The 24,028-nt window shown below is 47.5% G+C and overlaps 1 pseudogene; it reads left to right on the top strand.

The window, feature by feature from the left end:
• The window catches only part of LOC137527762 (uncharacterized), a 205,656-nt pseudogene extending 182,936 nt beyond the window's left edge, over positions 1-22,720 (top strand).
• Positions 22,721-24,028: the final 1,308 nt, after the last annotated feature.

Raw genomic sequence — 24,028 nt, 5'->3', positions numbered from 1 at the left:
GCGTTTTTTGTTACAGTAGCTGTTCAGTAACAGCTTTACTGTAACAATACATGAAATCTACTATACCAAAACCGCTACACAAAACCGCAAAACGCTAGCTGAAACGCTGCAGAAAAATAAGAAAAAGCGTTTCAAAATCTGCTAGCATTTTGCGGATCTGCTAGCGGTTTTTGGTGTGCACCGGGCCTTAGTGAGAAGAAAAGGAGGTAAAATTCATTTAGGTGGTAGGTTGTATGACCGAGCAATAAACCGTTAAAGCTCTCTTTAAAGTTTATTATGCTGATGCTTATCTTTCACAGCAGAGAGGAAGTTCTGAGTTTAGGTCTGCTTTAAGGCCTAGTGCACACCAAAAACCGCTAGCAGATCCGCAAAATGCTAGCAGATTTTGAAACGCTTTTTCTTCTTTTTCTGCAGCGTTTCAGCTAGCGTTTTGCGGTTTTGTGTAGCGGTTTTGGTGTAGTAGATTTCATGTATTGTTACAGTAAAGCTGTTACTGAACAGCTACTGTAACAAAAAACGCCTGGCAAACCGCTCTGAAGTGCCGTTTTTCAGAGCGGTTTGCGGTTTTCCTATACTTAACATTGAGGCAGAAACGCATCCGCAATCCAAAATCTGCAGCAGCCCGGGAGTATGCGTTTCTGCAAAACTCCTCCCACTCTGGTGTGCACCAGCCCATTGAAATACATTACCCTAGCGGATCCGCACCCGCAAGCGGATCGCAAACCGCAGCAGAACCGCTCTGGTGTGCACTAGGCCTAAGAGCATGTTATCTAGGATGGTGCCGGCTTTTCTTCATTGAACTCACACACTTGAAGCAAGCTTGCAGTTAATCCAGTCAGGCTTCAGTCAGAGCACCTGATTTGCATGCTTTTTCAGGGCATATGGCTAAAAGTATTAGAGGCAGAGGATCAGCAGCACAGCCAGGCAATGTGCATTGTTTAGAAGGAAATAAATGTCAGCCTCCATATCCCTCCCACTTCAGGTGTCCTTTAAATTAGAATATTGCTGTACCTTTGCTTGTCTGTTATCCACTTTCCTATAACATGTTACATTATTGTGTTTCCTTCTGATGTCACCCGATGTCCTGCAGAACTACAAACTGGCTTCAATGTTGTAGCAGTTGTAGCAGTTGGCAGTCACTGTAGAGGATCATGGGAAGTGTTGTCCGGTGTGCAATGTGTATTTGGCACAGGAAGCGGCAACAACACCACCTCTCAGCTGCCCTGCTGCTAGTATAGTGCCATGAGGTTACAATAGAGATGCTGGCAAGATTTTCTAAACTAATTTAAGATATCTGCATGCTTTATTTTTGAATAGAGAAGGGCCAGGAATGTATATGGAGGTTTTTCACAAGGTCTGGAGTCCCTCCTTTAATTTGAAATTCTTGCTATCAATTTGCTGCAGATATGGATCAGGGCTGCACAAATGATTTAGAAGCTTAATGAGATTACAAGCGTCTGCGACTGAGGTGAAGAGATAATCATTGGGGAAAAGCAGCTTGTTGTGCTGTGTGAGGACTCTGACAGTGAGTGAGGAGGGGGGAGGCAGGAGAGCAGCAGTGTTTCATTTGACTTGCACAGCAAAAGGGAAGAGGTAGCACTGCTGTCCTGACTGGGGAGGAATGGAGGAAGGCAAACTGGCCGAGGGTGAGCAGTTTGTTTGCCACAGACTCGCAGCCTGCCAGTGTGTTAGTGTGTTGAGCTGCAGCATGTCATGTCTCAAGCATATGCTCTTTTGCTGACTGAGAACATTAAATGAAGCACAGTCAATTGTCGGGTGCTGTGCGTCCATTCCAAACCGGGTGTGTGTGTGGTCTAGAACTGGCCCTGGTTGCGTGATTGGAATTGTAGTATCCACACCAAGTTTTTTGTTGTTGTTTTTTTTTTTGGGGGGGGGGGGGTTGTTGGTTTACTTATTAACCCTGAAATTTGTACAAAGTTGGTTACATAATAACTGCATTAAATCAGGCAGTGCACACATATGCTGAATGTACTTCCTCCCTTACATTTCCATCATTGCCTCTTTTCTTTGGCTAATCTGAAGTATTTTTATTATTAATATTTACTGGACTTGTATAGCGCCAACATATTACGCAGCGCTGGGCAATAAATAAGGTACATCCAAAAGAGAGGAAAGAGGAGAGAACGCTGGCACTGCTGTCCATTGCTTTTAATGTGCTTGCAAAGATGACATCATTCTGCTGAATACAGTGCATATAAAATATGTAAGTATAACATACCGGAATGGTGCTGGAAGCAGAGTGCGGTGGGTGCAGGGGAGTGTAAGCCTATAGAGGGAGAATAGGAGCGCGGCCCCGATCAGCTGAGGGGTCCCGGGCAGGTGGTGGAGGACCAGAGGGACATCGCAGGAAGTCTCTGTAGGATCCAGAGGCTTTCCTCTGCTTAGGCAAGTATGTTTCTGGACCCAAGCTTTGGCTCGGGTTCTCTTTAAAGAGAACCAGAGATGAAGCACCCTCTTGTATTTTACCTTATAAATCAGTGGGAAGATGACAGTAAACACCTAATCTGCTCTTTGTTTCATTGCTCTCTGTTTAATCTGACTGTAATCACCTCTGATAAGAATCCCCGACTGAGCACTGAGTCTAGCTTTGCTACGGAAAGATTATAGCAGAGTCTGTCTTCTCTAGTGGTTTTTCAAGCCCAAGCCTGCCCCCTTGTGGCTCTGCTATAATGACTCGGCTATAATTATTCCCTGCAAAGACAGACTGAATGCTCAGTCCGGGATTCTTATCACAGCTGGTAACAGACACTTTTAGCAGTGAGGATGAAACAGAGAGCATGGTAAGTGGTTTCTCTAATGTTTTTACTGATATATATGGTAAAATACACAAGGGTGCTTCGTCTCTGGTTCCCTTTAAAGGACATCCAAGGTGAAAATAAATTGATAAACCGTTGTATCCCTCTTCCTACTCTTAAAAATATCTTTTTTTTTTCTTAGATATCTTGCAGTTTTATTTTATATTTAAATCTAGTTTTTATGTTTTTACTGTTTCATTGTCCCTGTTCAACACATTCAATGAAATATGCCAAAGCTCAACTCTATGAACAATTGACCCTTTTTCTCTCTTTCTCTGACGCAGTTTATGGCTGTAATTCCTTATCAGTGAAGGTTACACTGTAGTCGGACCCGGTCCCGACCCGGACAGAAACTGTCACTTGCATACCCGATGTTTAACTCTCTCATGCAGAGAAAGAAAAAAGGGACGCATCCTAGTCATTTGTGTGCTTGGCATTGTACAAACATGTATCTATATCATATATCTATCTCATCTGTCTATCTCTCTGTCAGTTTTGGAAATTCTTAGCTTCTGCAAATATATGAAAATGAAAAAACAGCTTTTAATAACCATAAACTACAAAAAAAAAAAAAACTGATGAAAATCAAATCTCAAATTTGAGGCCAATTTTCCTTTTCACAGTGGACACGAGAACATTTGCACAAGAGTTCCTGAAGGCCAATAACAGTTATCGGGCATCGCATGGGGCAAAGCCTCTGCAGCTAAATTCCCGAATCAGCCAGGAGGCTCAAAAATGGGCGGAGCATCTTCTCACCCTGAAGACCCTCAAGCACAGCGATACTTCCTATGGGGAGAACATCTGGGCAAAAACAGGAAGTCCGTCCATCACTGTAACAGGTTAGTCATGTGACAGGCTAACTGATTTATGTAAAAGTAGATCTTGATAACATTTGGTGACCATAAAGAACCTGCGCACTTAACTTCCTTTTTGCTTCTACTACTTCTCATCACGTTTCCTCTACTCTGCCTGCACGACCGTTCCTCATATATCCTCGTCTCTGCCTGCACGACCGCTCCTCATATATCCTCTTCTCTGCCTGCACGACCGCTCCTCATATATCCTCTTCTCTGCCTGCACGACCGCTCCTCATATATCCTCTTCTCTGCCTGCACGACCGTTCCTCATATATCCTCGTCTCTGCCTGCACGACCGCTCCTCATATATCCTCTTCTCTGCCTGCACGACCGCTCCTCATATATCCTCTTCTCTGCCTGCACGACCGCTCCTCATATATCCTCTTCTCTGCCTGCACGACCGCTCCTCATATATCCTCGTCTCTGCCTGCACGACCGCTCCTCATATATCCTCTTCTCTGCCTGCACGACTGCTCCTCATATATCCTCTTCTCTGCCTGCACGACCGCTCCTTATATATCCTCTTCTCTGCCTGCACGACCGCTCCTCATATATCCTCTTCTCTGCCTGCACGACCGCTCCTCATATATCCTCTTCTCTGCCTGCACAACCGCTCCTCATATATCCTCTTCTCTGCCTGCACGACCGTTCCTCATATATCCTCTTCTCTGCCTGCACGACTGCTCCTTATATATCCTCTTCTCTGCCTGCACGACCGCTCCTCATATATCCTCTTCTCTGCCTGCACGACCGCTCCTCATATATCCTCTTCTCTGCCTGCACAACCGCTCCTCATATATCCTCTTCTCTGCCTGCACGACTGCTCCTCATATATCCTCTTCTCTACCTGCACGACCGCTCCTCATATATCCTCTTCTCTGCCTGCACAACCACCCCTCATATATCCTCTTCTCTGCCTGCACAACCACTCCTCATATATCCTCTTCTCTGCCTGCACGACCGCTCCTCATATATCCTCTTCTCTGCCTGCACGACCGCTCCTCATATATCCTCTTCTCTGCCTGCACGACCGCTCCTCATATATCCTCTTCTCTGCCTGCACGACCGCTCCTCATATATCCTCTTCTCTGCCTGCACGACCGCTCCTCATATATCCTCTTCTCTGCCTGCACGACCGCTCCTCATATATCCTCTTCTCTGCCTGCACGACCGCTCCTCATATATCCTCTTCTCTGCCTGCACGACCGCTCCTCATATATCCTCTTCTCTGCCCGCACGACCGCTCCTCATATATCCTCTTCTCTGCCTGCACGACCGCTCCTTATATATCCTCTTCTCTGCCTGCACGACCGCTCCTCATATATCCTCTTCTCTGCCTGCACGACCGCTCCTCATATATCCTCTTCTCTGCCTGCACGACTGCTCCTCATATATCCTCCTCTCTGCCTGCACGACTGCTCCTCATATATCCTCTTCTCTGCCTGCACGACCACTCCTCATATATCCTCTTCTCTGCCTGCACGACCGCTCCTCATATATCCTCCTCTCTGCCTGCACGACCGCTCCTCATATATCCTCCTCTCTGCCTGCACAACCGCTCCTCATATATCCTCTTCTCTGCCTGCACAACCACTCCTCATATATCCTCTTCTCTGCCTGCACGACTGCTCCTTATATATCCTCTTCTCTGCCTGCACGACCGCTCCTCATATATCCTCTTCTCTGCCTGCACAACCACTCCTCATATATCCTCTTCTCTGCCTGCACGACCGCTCCTCATATATCCTCTTCTCTGCCTGCACGACCGCTCCTCATATATCCTCTTCTCTGCCTGCACAACCGCTCCTCATATATCCTCTTCTCTGCCTGCACGACCGCTCCTCATATATCCTCTTCTCTGCCTGCACGACCGCTCCTCATATATCCTCTTCTCTGCCTGCACGACCGCTCCTCATATGTCCTCTTCTCTGCCTGCACGACCGCTCCTCATATGTCCTCTTCTCTGCCTGCACGACCGCTCCTCATATATCCTCTTCTCTGCCTGCACGACCGCTCCTCATATATCCTCTTCTCTGCCTGCACGACCGCTTCTCATATATCCTCTTCTCTGCCTGCACAACCGCTCTTCATATATCCTCTTCTCTGCCTGCACAACCGCTCCTCATATATCCTCTTCTCTGCCTGCACAACCACTCCTCATATATCCTCTTCTCTGCCTGCACAACCGCTTCTCATATATCCTCTTCTCTGCCTGCACGACCGCTCCTCATATATCCTCTTCTCTGCCTGCACAACCACTCCTCATATATCCTCTTCTCTGCCTGCACAACCGCTCCTCATATATCCTCTTCTCTGCCTGCACGACCGCTCCTCATATATCCTCTTCTCTGCCTGCACGACCGCTCCTCATATATCCTCTTCTCTGCCTGCACGACCGCTCCTCATATATCCTCTTCTCTGCCTGCACTACCACACACAAGGCCAGGCCTGCTTTCATTTATGATAAATTGTCCTTCACGCTTCTTGTTGACCCTGGAAGGTTGGGGGCAGTTGGACACTTTTATGCTGAGTCTTTTTTTCATGTTTCTGTAGGACAGGAAGTGGCTGACAGCTGGTACAAAGAAGAGAAGAACTACAATTTCTCTAAGGCGGGGCATCAGCCAGATACAGGTGCGTCACTCTGCAGAACGCCGCCCTAATAATGACTGCTGTTACTTTACCTTAAATAAGATGCACAGGAATACAGAACAACTCAGTGCACCAGTATTAAAGGGATGCTTAAGTGACGTGATGAGATAGACCTGTGTATGCACAGCGGCAAGCACACAAATATGCTGGGTTTTTTTTTCTTTGCCTGAAAGTGTTAATCTTTAGCTATGCAACTGACAGTTTTTCTCCACTTGGGACTCAGTCGGACTATAACGTCCCTTACTGATAAGGGATTACAGCCATACAATACTTTCCTGGCAGAGAATTGGGCTTTTGAAAGCAGGTGGTAGAAAAAAAAGGTCAATAGTTGATATATTTTAGCACTCCGAGACATGGGACAGACTGTTTCATTGACCTGAAACAAAAAAAATCTACTTTTTAAACTTTTAAAAACTTCAAAAAAAATTTTTTTTCTTCTACTTTGTTTTTAAACATAACATAAAACTGTGGGATATCTAAAAGTCCTTTTTAGGAGTAGGAGGATAGGTACCATTGTTTTACCTCATTAGTTTATTTTCACTTTAAATAGGCGTATTACACTTTCTCAAAGGAGGTCTACATTCTGAGGGGGATGCCGTTGGTGTTTTCATAAAATTAAGGGTGCCTTTTAATTCTGTACTTCCTGTATGGGAAACGCGAGTGTGAGCTTAGCCATTTCGGAACAGTTTGTTGAGTTTCTGTCCCACTTATTCAGATAACTAAATGAACTCTGTTTTGTAGGATTGCCCCACCCACATTTTTTTCCCAGAAGTCAGCAGCTGAGGATTGTGTGACCCAAATTTAAAATGGATTTAAAAGCAAATCTAAAGTGTAAATAAAATTACCGTAAGATAATTTTGTGTGTAGAAGCAGTTGCTATAAAGAAGCTTTTCCTGTTGCCAATTTCATTGAAGGGGGAGACAGGTGGTTTCTAAGTAGGCTTGGTGCTATATTTACCCATGTTTATCTCATGTCACATGTCCATTCAGGTGCGCTTTAAGGTTGTGAAAATTACCCTGAAGTGAGAAGTGTATGGAGGTTAGCATATTTATTTCCTTTTAAACAATCCTAGTTGCATTGCAGTCCTGCTGATCTATTTGGCTGCAGTAGTATCTGAATCACACGCTCAAAACAAGCATGTAGCTAATCTAGTCAGATTTTACAATACTGTCAAAAACGCGTAACATGCTGCATGCTTGTTCCCGGGTGTATGGCTAAAAGTATTAGAGGCAGAGGATCAGCAGGATAGCCAAGCAACTGGTAATGCTTAATAGGAAACAATTATGACAGCCTCCCTTTCCCTCTCACTTCAGTTTCGTTTTAAGACTTAAACGAAAAGTCCGGCCAAAGTCCGGCCCTGGGGCCATTGTGGCCCACCAAACCTTTTGTTGTGGTCCCTGAAGCTCTCTACAACCGTTAATTCCATGCAGCCTGTAGGCCATAGCTGTGGTGCCACATGCAGGGAACTCCTTGTATTGTTTCCTGTAGGTTATCAGTCACCAATGTAGCAGTAGTAGCCACTGATTATCACCCGCCACTATGCCAGCAGTAGTAACAGCCACTGATTAGCAGCCTCGACTGTGCCAGCAGCAGTAACAGCCACTAATTAGCAGCCGCCACTATGCCAGCGGCAGTAACAGCCACTGATTAGCAGCCTCGACTGTGGCAGCAGCAGTAACAGCCACTGATTAACAGCTGTCACTGTGCCAGCAGCAGTAACAGCCACTAATTAGCAGCCGCCACTATGCCAGCGGCAGTAACAGCCACTGATTAGCAGCCACCACTATGCCAGCAGCAGTAACAGCCACTGATTAGCAGCCGCGACTGTGCCAGCAGCAGTAACAGCCACTGATTATCAGCCGCCACTATACCAGCAGCAGTAACAGCCACTGATTAGCAGCCGCCACTGTGCCAGCAGCAGTAACAGCCACTGATTATCAGCCGCCACTGTGCCAGCAGCAGTAACAGCCACTGATTATCAGCCGCCACTGTGCCAGCAGCAGTAGCAGCCACTGATTATCAGCCGCCACTATGCCAGCAGTAGTAACAGCCACTGATTAGCAGCCGCCACTATGCCAGCAGTAGTAACAGCCACTGATTAGCAGCCGCCACTGTGCCAGCAGCAGTAACAGCCACTGATTAGCAGCCGCCACTATGCCAGTAGCAGTAACAGCCACTGATTAGCAGCCGCCACTGTGCCAGCAGCAGTAACAGCCACTGATTAGCAGCCGCCACTATGCCAGCAGCAGTAACAGCCACTGATTAGCAGCCGTCACTGTGCCAGCAGCAGTAGCAGCCACTGATTAGCAGCCGCCACTGTGCCAGCAGCAGTAAGAGCCACTGATTAGCAGCCGCCACTGTGCCAGCAGCAGAAACAGCCACTGATTAGCAGCTGCCACTATGCCAGCAGCAGTAAGGGCCACTGATTAGCAGCCACCACTGTGCCAGCAGCAGTAACAGCCACTGATTAGCAGCAGCCACTATGCCAGCAGCAGTAAGAGCCACTGATTAACAGCCGCGACTCTTCCAACAGTAGTAACAGCCACTGATTAGCAGCCGCCAGTGTGTCAGTAGCAGTAACAGCTACTGATTAGCAGCTGCCACTGTGCCAGCAGCAGCCAGTAACAGCCACTGATTAGCAGCCGCCACTATACCAGCAGCAGTAACAGCCACTGTTAGCAGCCACCACTATGCCAGCAGCAGTAACAGCCACTGATTAGCAGCCGCCACTGTGCCAGCAGCAGTAACAGCCACTGATTAGCAGCGCCACTGTGCCAGCAGCAGTAACAGCCACTGATTAGCAGCCGCCACTGTGCCAGCAGCAGTAACAGCCACTGATTAGAAGTCACCACTGTGCCAGCAGCAGTAACAGCCACTGATTAGCAGCTGCCACTGTGCCAGCAGCAGTAACGGCTACTGATTAGCAGCCACCGCTGTGCCAGCAGCAGTAACAGCCACGGATTAGCAGCTGCCAGTGTGTCAGTAGCACTATGCCTGCATGCTGAAAGGGACATGCTAACTCCATATGGTATATGGGTTATTTCCCGTGAAAATGTTATCTTTAACAAAATGTCACAGACATAGTGTACCAACAGCAATCAGAAAATAATGATTAATTTTGCCAGTTTGACCCCCTAGCAATCTCAAGGACGACAATATGGCCTTGGCCTACACATTTTGGACACCCCTGATTTAAGTCTACCAGGGGGTGGGGGGTGAAGGAGAGGTATAGCCAGCTCAGGCTACTTCTGTTCAAGGGGTTTAAGGTATGTAAACAAAATTACAAGAGGAGGAGCGTTCTGACCAGCTCATTGTTTTGTCTTGTAAGCTGTTAGAGAGCGTAGCATACGAGACCTGGGGCTTCCTCCAACCCCTGGAAGCCTATATGTCCCTCTTCGCAGCTCCGCTCCAAACCAGGGTCCCCTCTGTAGCACCCACTGACCTGGCCAGGTCAGCAGTTTCTACGCATGTGCGTGCAGGTGGTCGCGCTCCCGTCACCGGGAGCAGGACAGCCACGCGTTTGCACAAAGGCTGCTGGCCTGGCCGGATCAGCTGCTGCTACGGAGGGGACCCTCGGAGCGGAGCCATGTCTTCCAGGGGCTGGAGGAAGCCCCGGTAAGTAAATATTTTTTTTTGTGCATTTCCCAGATGTGTCCATGACTGGGGTTAACCCCACTCATACTGAAAGCGTTAGTCTCATTTTTGTGACTAGAGGCGCACTTTATATCTGCATATGTGTTTAGCTTCCTGCCCAGAATTGCATTTTATGATTCATAATCTGTAACTGGAAGAAATTATAAAACAAGCTTTATTACTCCTGTAAACTTTGTGGGAAAATGCAGCATTTATGGCAGAATTGTTTAAAAAAAAAAAAAGGCAATCAATACGTACACTGCAAATTCCTGTTCATTTTAGTAGTGCTGCATCGCCATCTTGTGGAGAGAAGCAATATTTTAATTTTTTTTTTTATTTCTGTGAATTACTCAGGCAGGGGTCACGTTAGTAAAAAAAAAAAAATGTGTGCGTTTTACGCACATAATACTTCCCAATGCATGACCGCAGTTCACTGGGAGCAACATGTGGTTTTCCGCAGCAGGCAAAAAAATCCGGCAATGCTGCTTTTTATCGCACTATCCTTGCGATTCCCTATTGCAGATAGTCGGCTGTTTTCATCTGGCTGCTGGCCAGTAATGTGGATTCGGCCACGGGAAAATGCTGTCGTTTTTCCGTGGCCTCAAGTGTGGCCCTTCCCTCCAGGCTTGTTGTGTACTTGGCAGTGTATAAGAGTTCTCAGGTGCCCAGTACTATGGAGAAGCAGTGTGCACCGGCTGTAATCATTTGGGCCACGTCACACTCAGGCACTTCTGAGGAGCATTTCACCTATTTGCTGTGACAAATGTATCCTGCTGGAATCCATCTCACCGCAGCGCTTACGTTTTGCATAATACCCAAACGCACTGCATGCAGCAGCTTGGCGGCAATTGCGCTGCGAGTCTCTTGAACAAGAAACTCAAAACTGAATCCCTGCAACATTTTAACCCTAAAATCGCAGTCAGTTGCCTTTTGCGATCAGAGGGTGAACCAGGCCTCGGATACCTGGCAGTTAATCCAGAGGGTTAATACTGCAACATGGCTCATTTTCCCTATGGCTCTACTTTACATAAAATCCGGCCTACACAAATATGTTTCTTTCTACCCTTGTTTGTGTGGCTTTCCTCGAGACTGTTAGGTTTCCTCCTAGATTCCCAAAAATTACTACCTCAAAAAAGGGGGACTGATGAGTAATGTAATGTACTTACGTGGTTATGCGGATTTTATGTAAAAGTTTTTAAAGAGAACCAGAGACGAAGCACCCTCATGTATTTTACCATATAGATCAGTGGGAACATTAGAGAAAACACCTACCCTGCTCTCTGTTTCATTCTTCACTGCACAGCTTGTTTCTTATCAGACCTGATAAAATCCCTGACTGAGCATTCAGTCTGGCTTTGCTATAATGACTCAGCTATAATTATTCCTGAGCAGAGCCAGCAGGGGGCAGGCTTGGGCTTGAAAAGACATGAGAGAACACAGAATGAGCTATAAATATTCCTGAACAAAGCCAGGCTGAATGCTCAGTCTGGGATTTTATCAGGGCTGATTAGAAGCAAGCTGTGCAGTGCAGAATGAAACAGAGAGCAAGGTAGGTGTTTTCTCTAATGTTCCCACTGATATTTATGGTAAAATACATGAGGGTGTTTTGTCTCTGGTTCCCTTTAATCTCCCTGGCGGTAAGCTCGTGCTGAGCAAGGGCTATGCCGCGCAGGAGGATTTCTCAGGCCTTGCTGGGCCGATTTTGCATAATTTTATTTTTTTTGCAACACGCAGCTAGCACTTTGCGTGTGCACTCCGATCGCCGCAGCTCCGCGCCGATTAGCCGCCGCTCGCCACGCTGCCCCCCCCCCCCCAGACCCCGTGCGCTGCCTGGCCAATCAGTGCCAGGCAGCGCTGGGGGGTGGATCGGGACTCCCAATGACGCCATGGCGATGGGGGAAGCCCTCCAGGAAATCCCGTTCTTTGAATGGGATTTCCTGATCGCAGATCGCCGGAGGCGATCGAAGCGGCTGGGGGGGTGCCCTGGGCTCACTACAGGATTTAAAAAAAAAAACCTGCTGTGCTGCCCCCTGGCGGTTTTTAATAGACCACCAGGAGGGTTAAATCAGGATGATACAATTTATTGACCAACTTAGAGGAAAACAAAAAGTAAACTTCCTGCTAATAAGCCTTCTTCAGACTTTGTTCCAGTAAATTAACAAGATGTTAAAACACTCATCTTATATACATTATATAAGCTGTGTGGTTAAACGTGTATATGAATTGTGAGCTTAACATACAGGAACAAAGTCTGAAGAGGACTTATTAGCCGAAAGCTTACTTTTTTTAATAAATAGTATCCTGATTCAAAACGTCTTGCTATCTCCAGTAGCTGTCGTAGAAACTGTTGGCCTGTGCCTATACATGTAAGAAACTAGCTATGGTGTGTGTTCAAAAATGTGCTTTTGAAGTGTTCCTCACTGGTCAGGAAGAGCTCCCTCTGCTCATTCGATGTAAACTCAGATTAGCAAACACTGAGTACAGGACTCGGGACCTATTCAGAAGAGATATTTAATGTAAATAGGAGTGTTGTGCCAACAAATATGTTACATTATAGAATAGCCTCCCATTTTAAGATATTTTAATCACATTAAACTTTAATGTTTAAACTAAAATACCGTTAGGCTACAAATCCTAATGGTGTACGAGTGTGACCTCTGCAGGCTGTCTGTGGTAATGACACCCTCTCTTCTGTACACCCATCAGGACATTTCACGCAGATGGTATGGAAGACGTCCAAGGAGGTTGGCGTTGGCGTAGCGTCCAGCGGGAAAGGAATGTTTATTGTGGTGGCGCAGTACAATCCCTGCGGCAACATCACCAACCCCGGCTTCTATGCCCGCAACGTGCTGCCACGAGGGTCCAAGGTGACCGATGATGACGACGATGAAGATGGCTTTGTGAAGGACTCGGCGGTCAACGGGATTGTCGCTCTTCCAGGTGAGAGCCGGACTGGCAGTGAGATCGTCATCCTGTGCCAGCATTTCATTGGTCTTTCAATGCTTATTCATTTATGTTTTCAGTCAATTTCCAGCCTGAATACTCAAATACAGCCCTCCCCTCGCTGAATACAGCAACCCAGTGCACACTTACTGCCCCCAATACACAAATACAGCCCTCCCCTCGCTGAATACAGCAACCCAGTGCACACTTACTGCCCCCAATACACAAATACAGCCCTCCCCTCGCTGAATACAGCAACCCAGTGCACACTTACTGCCCCCAATACACAAATACAGCCCTCCCCTCGCTGAATACAGCAACCCAGTGCACGCTTACTGCCCCCAATACACAAATACAGCCCTCCCCTCGCTGAATACAGCAACCCAGTGCACACTTACTGCCCCCAATACACAAATACAGCCCTCCCCTCGCTGAATACAGCAACCCAGTGCACACTTACTGCCCCCAATACACAAATACAGCCCTCCCCTCGCTGAATACAGCAACCCAGTGCACACTTACTGCCCCCAATACACAAATACAGCCCTCCCCTCGCTGAATACAGCAACCCAGTGCACACTTACTGCCCCCAATATGCAAATAGAGCCCTACTCTTACTGAAAAAAGCAACCCAATGCACAAATACTGCCCCCCATATGCACACATTTCCCCCAATACACAAACCTATATCTCCTCTCACTGAATACAGCAACCCAGTGCACAAATGCCTCCCCGAATACACACATTTTGCCCCCAATACACAAATACAGCCCTCCTCACACTTAATATAGCAACCCAATGCACACATACTGCCCCAATACACAAATACAGCCCTCTCCTCACTGAATATAGCAACCCAATGCACACATACTGCCCCAATACACAAATACAGCCCTCTCCTCACTGAATATAGCAACCCAATGCACACATACTGCCCCAATACACAAATACAGCCCTCTCCTCACCGAATATAGCAACCCAATGCACACATACTGCCCCCAGATACACATACTACCCCAAATGGGCAAATACACCCCTCCTCTCACTGAATACAGCAGCCCAATGCACAAATACAACCCTCCCCTCACTGATAATAGCAACCCAAGGCACAAATGCTATTCCCAAATACACATATACTGCCTGCCCACATATACACAAATACAGCCATAGTCTTACTGAATATAGCAACCCAATGCTCACATACTGCCCCCAATACACAAATACAGCCCTCCTCTAACTGAATACAACAACCCAGTGCACACATACTGCCCACAGATACACAAATACAGCCCTCTCCTCGCTGAATACAGCAACCCAAGGCACAAATACTACCCCCAAATACACACATACTGCCCCAGTACACAAATACAGCCCTCCCCTCACTGAATACTACAACCCAGTGCACACATACTGCCCCCAGTGCACACATACTTCCCCCAATACACAAATACAGCCCTACTCTCAATAAAAACAGCAACTCTGGTCACAGTGTAATTCACCTTTTTAAAATGGAAGGTACAGACTAACCAGCAAGCTCATGGTGACCCAGAACTCATTGGAGTGTGTAAGGGACTACAATGGTCCTAAGAGCCCCCTTACTAAGATGTTAAGAAACACAAAAGTTTGCTTTCTTAAAACAGGAAGGTATTTCCGACAATTTAGCTATAGTTGAGCAGCTGTGGTTACCCATGATGCATCACTCCTGAATATGCAAATAATCTCTTTATGCCCCTGAAGCCAGGCTCACATTCAGAACTGCTGGTGTATAGCAAGCTTATAGCTTACACATTTTACAGAGCACCATCAACCCAACATGCAGACAGCCTGTTTGACAAAGCCAGTGAATAGTCAAGGAAGCTGCATGCTACATTTATTTTATTCCACCATGTGTATAGCACATGTCTCCTACTGCAGCCACTAAGGGTGTACTCAGTAGGCCACCCTGCAGTGTTATGGAGTCTTGCCCAGGGACTCCTTACTGAATAGGAAGCTTTTGCCAGTACACCGAAGTGATTGTAGATTTTGTTATTTCCAGAGAAAGATCTGAAGGCGTTTCGGAAGGATTTGCTGAACGAGCACAACAAGTACCGGCGCTTGCATGGCTCCTCCTCACTCCAGCTAAGCCCCTCCTTATCGCAGGAAGCACAGAAGTGGGCAGATCACTTGGTGGGGATGCGCGCTCTGCAGAACAGTGACTCAGAACATGGCGAGAACCTGTGGTACCGCTGGGGAACGGACACCAGCTTGCCAACCGGTAAGTACGCAACGTCTGTGAGTAGGTGAGAGTCAACATGCAAGAATGTTTCCTAGGCCTGTGCAGCACTCAGAGCTTGTCAGGAAGCTCTTCACCAGTGACTTCCTGGTTCACAGACTCACACAGCTGCAGGTTGTGACCTTCTCATAGAGCTGTGTCTGAGATCGGAGCCCTCCCATCCTTTGGTTTGATAACGGTGTTGATGCCAAGTAGCAGCCCAGCTAAAGAGCCTACAGTAGACTCTATTATGGACTGGCTCAGGTGCTGTGAGCAGAGGTACAACTGAAGATTTTTGACTCCTGTACAAATGCTCAATAACTGTGGCCCTTAAAGCACACCTGAACTGGACTTAAATCTGGGACTTACCAAGAAAAAACGTAACCAAGAATTGAACTTTATCCCAATCAGTAGCTGATACCCCCTTTTACATGAGAAATCTATTCCTTTTCCCAAACAGACCATCAGGGGGCTCTGTATGGCTGATATTGTGGTGAAACCCCTCCCACAGTGTGATGTCAGGACCATGATTCTGACATCACACTGTGGGAGCCTTGTTGCATTGTGGAAAATAACTGCTGTTTACAGCTGTTTTCCAGCTGCCAAAAAAAGCAGTATCTCCACTGACATCACCTGCCAGCAGTAAAAATATTGCCATGTGATAAATGTCAGAATGTAAATCAGGGAGAGGAAAGATCTTACAATGGGCAAAAACTGGCTAAATAATTTATACATAATTATTGTAAAAATGAAGCACTTTTTTATTACATTATTATTCACTGGAGTTCCTCTTTAAAGTGAACCAGAGACGAAGCACCCTCATGTATTTTACCATATATATCAGTGGGAACATTAGAGAAAACACCAACCCTGCTCTGTTTCATTCTGCACTGCACTGCTTGCTTCTAATCAGCCCTGATAAAATCCCTGACTGAGCATTCAGTCTGGCTTTGTTCAGGAATATTTATAGCTCAGTCTGTGTTCTCTCATGTCTTTTCAAGTCCAAGCCTGCCCCCTGCTATCTCTGCTCAGAAATCATTATAGCTGAGTCATTATAGCAAAGCCAGACTGAATGCTCAGTTGGGGATTTTATCAGGCCTGATAAGAAACAAGCTGTGCAGTGCAGAATGTAACAGAAAGCAAGGTAGGTGTTTTCTCTAATATTCCCACTGATATATATGGTAAAATACATGAGGGTGCTTCGTCTCTGGTTCACTTTAAATCACCTCTGAACTGGACTTAAATCTGGGTCTTTTAACTTACTTGGGGCTTCTTCCAGCCCCCCGTAGTATCTGGTCCCTCAGCGCACTCTGGGGCAGCTCCGTAAGATTTGCACCTTGAATTTCAGTCGCACTTACTCTGCATGCATGGTCCCGTCCTTTTGCCCTTCTCGATTGCGCTCCCTGCGCACTCTGCACATGCATGATTTCTTCTTTGTGAACCATGCATGTGCAGGACTGCTTTTGGCGACGGAAGCGCGATGGAGAAGGCTGCGGACCACACATGAGCAGGAGGTGTTCCAGTTGCAGATCTTATAGAGCTGCCATTGGAAGAACAGAGGGAAGCCAGAGGACACCTGATGGGGGGCTGGTAGGAGCCCCAGGAAAGTTAAAAGGCGCAGGATTAAGTCTAGTTCAGGTGTGCTTTAAAGATAGTTGGGTAATGCCTTCTTTAATGTGATCCTGAGTTAAATCTGCACTGTATCAAATATAATTGAACTGTAACAGCAGTTCATGTGATTGTTAAAACTCACTGCAATCCTCTGTGTTAAAGTACTTTGAAGAATGTCAGGAGGACATCCAGTGTCGGGAGGAAATATCTCCCGTCACACCTTCCTATTGGTCAGTGAATCTGCTCAAGTTCCCACTGGCAGTAACGTCTGATTATGCCATTCACCATCCTCATGTGATCAGTTTTTGCTGACGTAGTCCCTTTGCAGGATGGTCGGTGTAATGTCTGATCATGCTGTCCAAAAGCTGCCTTCCACACTAATGCACAAGCTCAGTGGGAACTTTAATATAATCCCCTCCTCAGCCGCACCTTCTACACTCTCAAATTTTAAGGTTAGGGAGCCCCCCCCCCACCTTTGTGCCAAATTGTAGCCCCTGAGCCCCGCTGGTTCCTGAGATAGATTACAGAAACCTATCTTCAGAATCAGCGGGGCTCAAGCTGCAATTTGGCATAGAGGTAGTTTGGGGAGTCCCCGCCTACCCTTAACATTTGGGGAGTGTAGGAGGTGTGGCTTCGGAGATATTTGGGGTGTTTAGCACTGACAGCATAGCTGAACAGGAAATGTGGCTGCACAGTCTCCTACTGTGCATATGGTACAGCGTAAATCATAGGACAGCACGATCAGACACAACACCGGCCTTTATTAACCTACCCTCAGTCGCTTGGAGCGGACTTGTAATCGTCAGTGCAGGCCATGTGACCTTCTTTCATCCTTATTGTCACTCTCTCTGTCTTTCAGGCAAGGAGGTGGCAGAGTCTTGGTACAATGAAATCACTAAGTATAATTTCATCACCCCGGGCTTTCAGAGCGGCTCAGGTGAGTCACCAAAGATTCAAAGGGTTTGATTTATTATTTGAAGCCTTCAATCTGGGTAATATCAGACTATAAAACCGTTCAAGAGAAGGAAAGCCTCAAAAGATTGAGAATAAGAGGAGCTGTACAGCATGGAAGATTCAGGAGGCAGAGAATGATTGGGGCAGGTTGGATCAGACGGAGGTGACTGGAGGGGAGAAGGACAATAGAGAGAGGTGGGGCTTAGGAAGAGGAGGAGAATAGAGACGGTACGGGGAAAAAAAGAGGCGAGGGAAGACTCGTCTCAGAAGCAAACGGGTCATCAGAAGGCAGAGGAATGAGAAGTAGTATTAGCAGGGGTTCACTGAAGAAAGAGAATGGTGGGAGGGGAGATAGCAGGGGGCCTGAGGATGAGGGGGGAATTGGAGGGTAGACATGGCACAGTAGCCCCACGAGACAGATAATGGGGAGGGTTAGCAGGAGGTGGAGATTCGGAAGGTAGAAATGGTAGGATGGCCTCAGAAGGAGGAATAGGTTGCCTCAAGAGGTGGAGACTTGTAGGGGGAGGGGAATAGCAGGAGGCCTCAGAAAAAAGTTAGTGAGGAAGAGGATAGTAAGGGGCCTCAGAAGGTGGAGAATGAGGGAGTATAGCAGGGGGCCTCAGAAGGCGGAGAATGGGGGAATATAGCAGGGGGCCTCAGGAGGAGGAGAATGGGGGAATATAGCAGGGGGCCTCAGGAGGAGGAGAATGCGGGAGTATAGCAGGGGGCCTCAGGAAGCGGAGAATGAGGGAATATAGCAGGGGGGCTCAGGAGGCGGAGAATGAGGGAGTATAGCAGGGGGCCTCAGGAGGCAGAGAATGAGAGAATATAGCAGGGGGCCTCAGGAGGCGGGGAATGAGGGAGTATAGCAGGGGGCCTCAGGAGGCGGAGAATGAGGGAGTATAGCAGGGGGCCTCAGGAGGAAGAGAATGAGGGAATATAGCAGGGGGCCTCAGGAGGAGGAGAATGAGGGAGTATAGCAGGGGGCCTCAGAAGGCAGAGAATGGGGGAATATAGTAGCGGCCTCAGGAGGAGGAGAATGCGGGAGTATAGCAGGGGCCTCAGGAGGCAGAGAATGCGGGAATATAGCAGGGGGCCTCAGAAGGCAGAGAATGAGGGAATATAGCAGGGGCCTCAGGAGGAGGAGAATGCAGGAGTATAGCAGGGGGCCTCAGAAGGCAGAGAATGGGGGAGTATAGAAGGGGGCCTCAGGAGGCGGAGAATGAGGGAGTATAGCAGGGGCCTCAGGAGGCAGAGAATGCGAGAGTATAGCAGGGGACCTCAGGAGGAGGAGAATGCGGGAGTATAGCAGGGGACCTCAGGAGGAGGAGAATGCGGGAGTATAGCAGGGGGCCTCAGAAGGCAGAGAATGAGGGAATATAGCAGGGGGCCTCAGGAGGCAGAGAACGCGGGAGTATAGCAGGGGGCCTCAGGAGGCGGAGAATGCGTGAGTATAGCAGGGGGCCTCAGAAGGCAGAGAATGCGTAAGTATAGCAGGGGGCCTCAGGAGGAAGAGAATGAGGGAGTATAGCAGGGGGCCTCAGGAGGAGGAGAATGGAGTATAGTAGGGGGCCTCAGGAGGCGGAGAATGAGGGAGTATAGCAGGGGGCCTCAGAAGGCAGAGAATGGGGGAATATAGCAGGGGCCTCAGGAGGAGGAGAATGCGGGAGTATAGCAGGGGCCTCAGGAGGCAGAGAATGCGGGAATATAGCAGGGGGCCTCAGAAGGCAGAGAATGAGGGAGTATAGCAGGGGGCCTCAGGAGGCGGAGAATGAGGGAGTATAGCAGGGGACCTCAGGAGGAGGAGAATGCGGGAGTATAGCTGGGGACCTCAGGAGGAGGAGAATGCGGGAGTATAGCAGGGGGCCTCAGAAGGCAGAGAATGAGGGAATATAGCAGGGGGCCTCAGGAGGCGGAGAATGCGGGAGTATAGCAGGGGGCCTCAGAAGGCAGAGAATGCGGGAGTATAGCAGGGGGCCTCAGGAGGAAGAGAATAAGGGAGTATAGTAGGGGGCCTCAGGAGGCGGAGAATGAGGGAGTATAGCAGGGGACCTCAGGAGGAGGAGAATGCGGGAGTATAGCAGGGGGCCTCAGAAGGCAGAGAATGAGGGAATATAGCAGGGGGCCTCAGGAGGCGGAGAATGAGGGAATATAGCAGGGGGCCTCAGGAGGCGGAGAATGCGGGAGCATAGCAGGGGGCCTCAGGTGGTGGAGAATGAGGGAGCATAGCAGGGGACCTCAAGAGGCGGAGAATGAGGGAATATAGCAGGGGGCCTCAGGAGGCGGAGAATGAGGGAATATAGCAGGGGGCCTCAGGAGGAGGAGAATGCGGGAGTGTAGCAGGGGGCCTCAGGAGGAGGAGAATGAGGGGATATAGCCGGGGGCCTCAGGAGGAGGAGAATGAGGGAACAGAGCAGGGGGGCCTCAGGAGAAGGAGAATGAGGGAGTATAGCAGGGGGCCTCAGGAGGAGGAGAATGAGGGAGTGTAGCAGGGGGCCTCAGGAGGAGGAGAATGAGGGAGTATAGCAGGGGGCCTCAGGAGGAGGAGAATGAGGGAGCATAGCAGGGGACCTCAGGAGGAGAAGAATGAGGGAGTATAGCAGGGGGCCTCAGGAGGAGGAGAATGAGGGAGTATAGCAGGGGGCCTCAGGAGGAGGAGAATGAGGGAGCATAGCAGGGGACCTCAGGAGGAGGAGAATGAGGGAGTATAGCAGGGGGCCTCAGGAGGAGGAGAATGAGGGAGTATAGCAGGGGACCTCAGGAGGAGGAGAATGAGGGAGTATAGCAGGGGGCCTCAGGAGGTGGAGAATGAGGGAGTATAGCAGGGGGCCTCAGGAGGAGGAGAATGAGGGAGCATAGCAGGGGACCTCAGGAGGAGGAGAATGAGGGAGTATAGCAGGGAGCCTCAGGAGGAGAATGAGGGAGCATAGCAGGGGACCTCAGGAGGAGGAGAATGAGGGAGTATAGCAGGGGGACCTCAGAAGGTGGACATGGCAAGGCCTCACATCCTCTCACTGTTCCCTTCACCCTGCAGGTAACTTCACCCAGATGATCTGGAAAAGCTCCACACAGGCAGGCTTCGGCCTGAGCACGGACAGTAAAGGGATGTACATCGCTGTCGGCTTCTACGACCCCGCCGGCAACATCGCCAACAAGGGATACTTCGATGACAACGTGTTGGCCAAGAAGAAATGATTGCGGACCGCCCTATCCTGCTCTCTTCCTCATATGCCAAACGCCACAGGGGCTCCCCCTAGTGGCACAGCCTGGATTCAGATGAATGCAAAGAACCAGTCAGGGAAAGACAATGTATGAATGTAAAAAGTCTTAATGAAGGATAATTGTGTTTTTTCTAATCAGAACTCTATAGTGACTCTGCCCTTCTAGAAATAAGCAGCCTGCCATTGACTGACCTCTGTGTTCAGTCATGCTGATCCTCTTGCTTCACTACAGTGACAAATGACCAGATCCTGATCTGGTTCCTTAAGAAGGGAAGCCATAGGATGAGTATGACCGGCAACTCGCTTAAACAAATGAAGCGGAAAATGGCGGTTGTCCTTTCTCTGTCCCTTTAAAATGAACGTTCAGGCACAATTTTCTTTATATGCATGTCATAGAATATTATTTGAAATGTCTATAACAGTTTTGTTAGAAAAAAAAACCAAAAACTGCAAAACAACAAGTTAAATACCTGCTGGACCATTCAGTATATTTCCACCTCGTTTGCGTCAACCTCCAGCTGTTTGCTCATTCCCCCTTCCTCTTACATTATGATGACGTCACGCCCTCTTATGAGACTGACTGCTATGATGGGCCAATGCTGAAACGGGAGGTGTGGCTTAAGCCAGCAGAGGATCTCTCTCCAGACCGCTAAAAGGGGCGTGTTTGAGTTGGCAACACTGAGACCTGTGTGAGAAAAGGCGCTGTGAATTAGTACAGCAGGTTTGTTTCCCTTTCAGTTTAGCAAAAGATATATATTTTAATGCATAGTCCATTTTAAATGTTTTATGAGATGCATGTAAAAAAAACTGCCTGAATTGGGGTTCTTAAAGCATTTTTTAAAAGTATTTTTATTTACTATGGCCGAGTAACAAAATCCCCTTTATAATTTTAGAAGAATGAAAAACGACATCCTTCATTTGGAGGAAACTTATTTTTTGTGAAGCACTAGTGCTACATGTGCACAGATTTAAAAAGTTGCCTGTGTTTGGCCACGCCTTTTCCTCTGTTTGCCATATATGGTCAATGGGACGCCATTTATTCAGAGTGGATGCAAATTTAAACAGCTTAGCAACAAACCAATCAAATTCAGCGGCTGCAGCTTTTGATTGGTCCTTTTGTAACTGCACGGGCACCTGACCAAACCAACCCCCCTTTGTAATTAGCCACACCCATCTGGTAGATGCACAGAAAATGTTGGGAAACATTGAGAGTTCAAAATATGAAATTATCAGAACTCATTAATTATTCCTGAAGGAAGAGTCTAGTGCCATGAAATACAGTCAGTGTCCCAGTGTGATATGGAAGAGCGAATTGGATTGGTTGTGATGGGAAAGACGGCTTCCAACCAGATGTGATAAGCTATGGTTGTTGACCTGAAGACAGCCATATACAGGATTCAGTGCTTCACTGGTAAAAGTACCGTTGGTGTTTGAATACTTCCTCCTTCCTAACCAGAAGGAGGAAGTATCAGGATTTGGGCTTTCGAGCGGACCTGAACTCTTGCACAGCACACAGTAAAAAGTCTTTATTCCACCTGTAGCTGCTGAAGGAATTTACTGCTCTGTGTTCTGTGTTTGCTTAGCCAAATCAAAATGTCTAATTAGTTCTTAGCAGGTGTGAATAGACTGCAGGAGCTCTGCCAAGGCAGCTCTCTCCATATAGCAAATGGTGAGGCTTAACCCCTTCAGTCCTCCCTGCAAAGTGAAACCATATTCTAAAGTTCAGGATTTGTTTTTTTTTTTACATTTCTGTAAATCGTTATAAAGAATATTTTTGTCCATAAAGGTTATCAGGCTTTAGCTAATCTTTTAGAGCGGATAGGAAATTCTGACTTAAGTTACACTTTAAGTGAATTCTCCAACAGACCTATACCTGGAAAATGTTTACAATGTGGAGGGAATGATGATGCTTTTTTTTTCTCCAGGGTTTTATTGCTGTCTGTGATGGCAGTTTTTCACTACTCCTGCTCAGTGATGTAGGGATAGGGAACTTGGCCTCAGCAACTTGTATAGAGGTCAGAGATGGCGGCTGGTGGGCCCCTTGACACAAACTAGGCACCAGCCAAGGTTGCCTGGTGGATGATCCTGCTCTATCGATGATGTTTTCATGGGTGATAATTAGGGATGATCAAAGATATGCAAATTCTTCCGAGTTGATGTAAATGTATGCACATTTTTATGCAAATATATGCATTTTGAAAATGGACCAATCAATGTAAACCCAGGTTTAAAATGATTGATCCATTTTCAAACCGCATAAATTTTCATACAATTTTGCATAATTTGCATCTTCTCCTTGATCATCCCTAGTAATGATCATTCATTAAAGTTCCACCTACTTAACTGCTTACACCTGGGTCATCACATATCTCCTCCCATCACATATCTCCTCCCATCACATATCTCCTCCCATCACATATCTCCTCCCACAGGTCCTGGGATGCGCTCTGCATCATGTGACTGTTTACATGATGCCGCGGGGACATTGTAGTGTGTGCTCTGGGCCCCATAGTCCGCAAGCAATGCCTTGTATTGTGCAATGACAGCCATGCCTAAACTGAATGTAGTACACCCTGTGTCCACTGGGTGACACCATAAAGCCACTATAACAGTTTGAGAGTCAAGGGATCTCTTTAGTAATGTCTAGCGAATACGATGCTCATAGTGAAATCCTAATGTGGTAGAGTTGGGGGGAGGGCTAGTTAATGAACTACATGCCAGAGACACAGATGGCAATAACACCTAGAGGGTCCAAAATCTTGCCTTACACATAAAAACATATTTTGAGGCTCAGTTTCTTTTATGCTTATAACAGAACATAATTTATAATAATGTTAAATGAATATTATCCTTAAAAGGTTTTTGTATATTCTTTGCTACACATAAAAGGAAAATACCTGCTGCAGCAGTTCATAGATCTTTGTTTCCGCCTCAGCAACCTCCCAAGTCCCTGAACACTCCCAGTCAGTCTATAGGTGATTCCACTTACAGACGAAGCCACGCCTCCCCACAGACTTACAGCCAATCATGACTGCCTGGTCTTCGTAAGGAAGGCATGGATTAAAATTGGGAGTGGCAAGCATGGGGAGTGAG

The sequence above is a fragment of the Hyperolius riggenbachi genome, chromosome 8, assembly GCF_040937935.1.
Source record: "Hyperolius riggenbachi isolate aHypRig1 chromosome 8, aHypRig1.pri, whole genome shotgun sequence".
Lineage (NCBI taxonomy): Eukaryota > Metazoa > Chordata > Amphibia > Anura > Hyperoliidae > Hyperolius > Hyperolius riggenbachi.
This window is presented reverse-complemented; position numbering and strand designations above follow the sequence as displayed.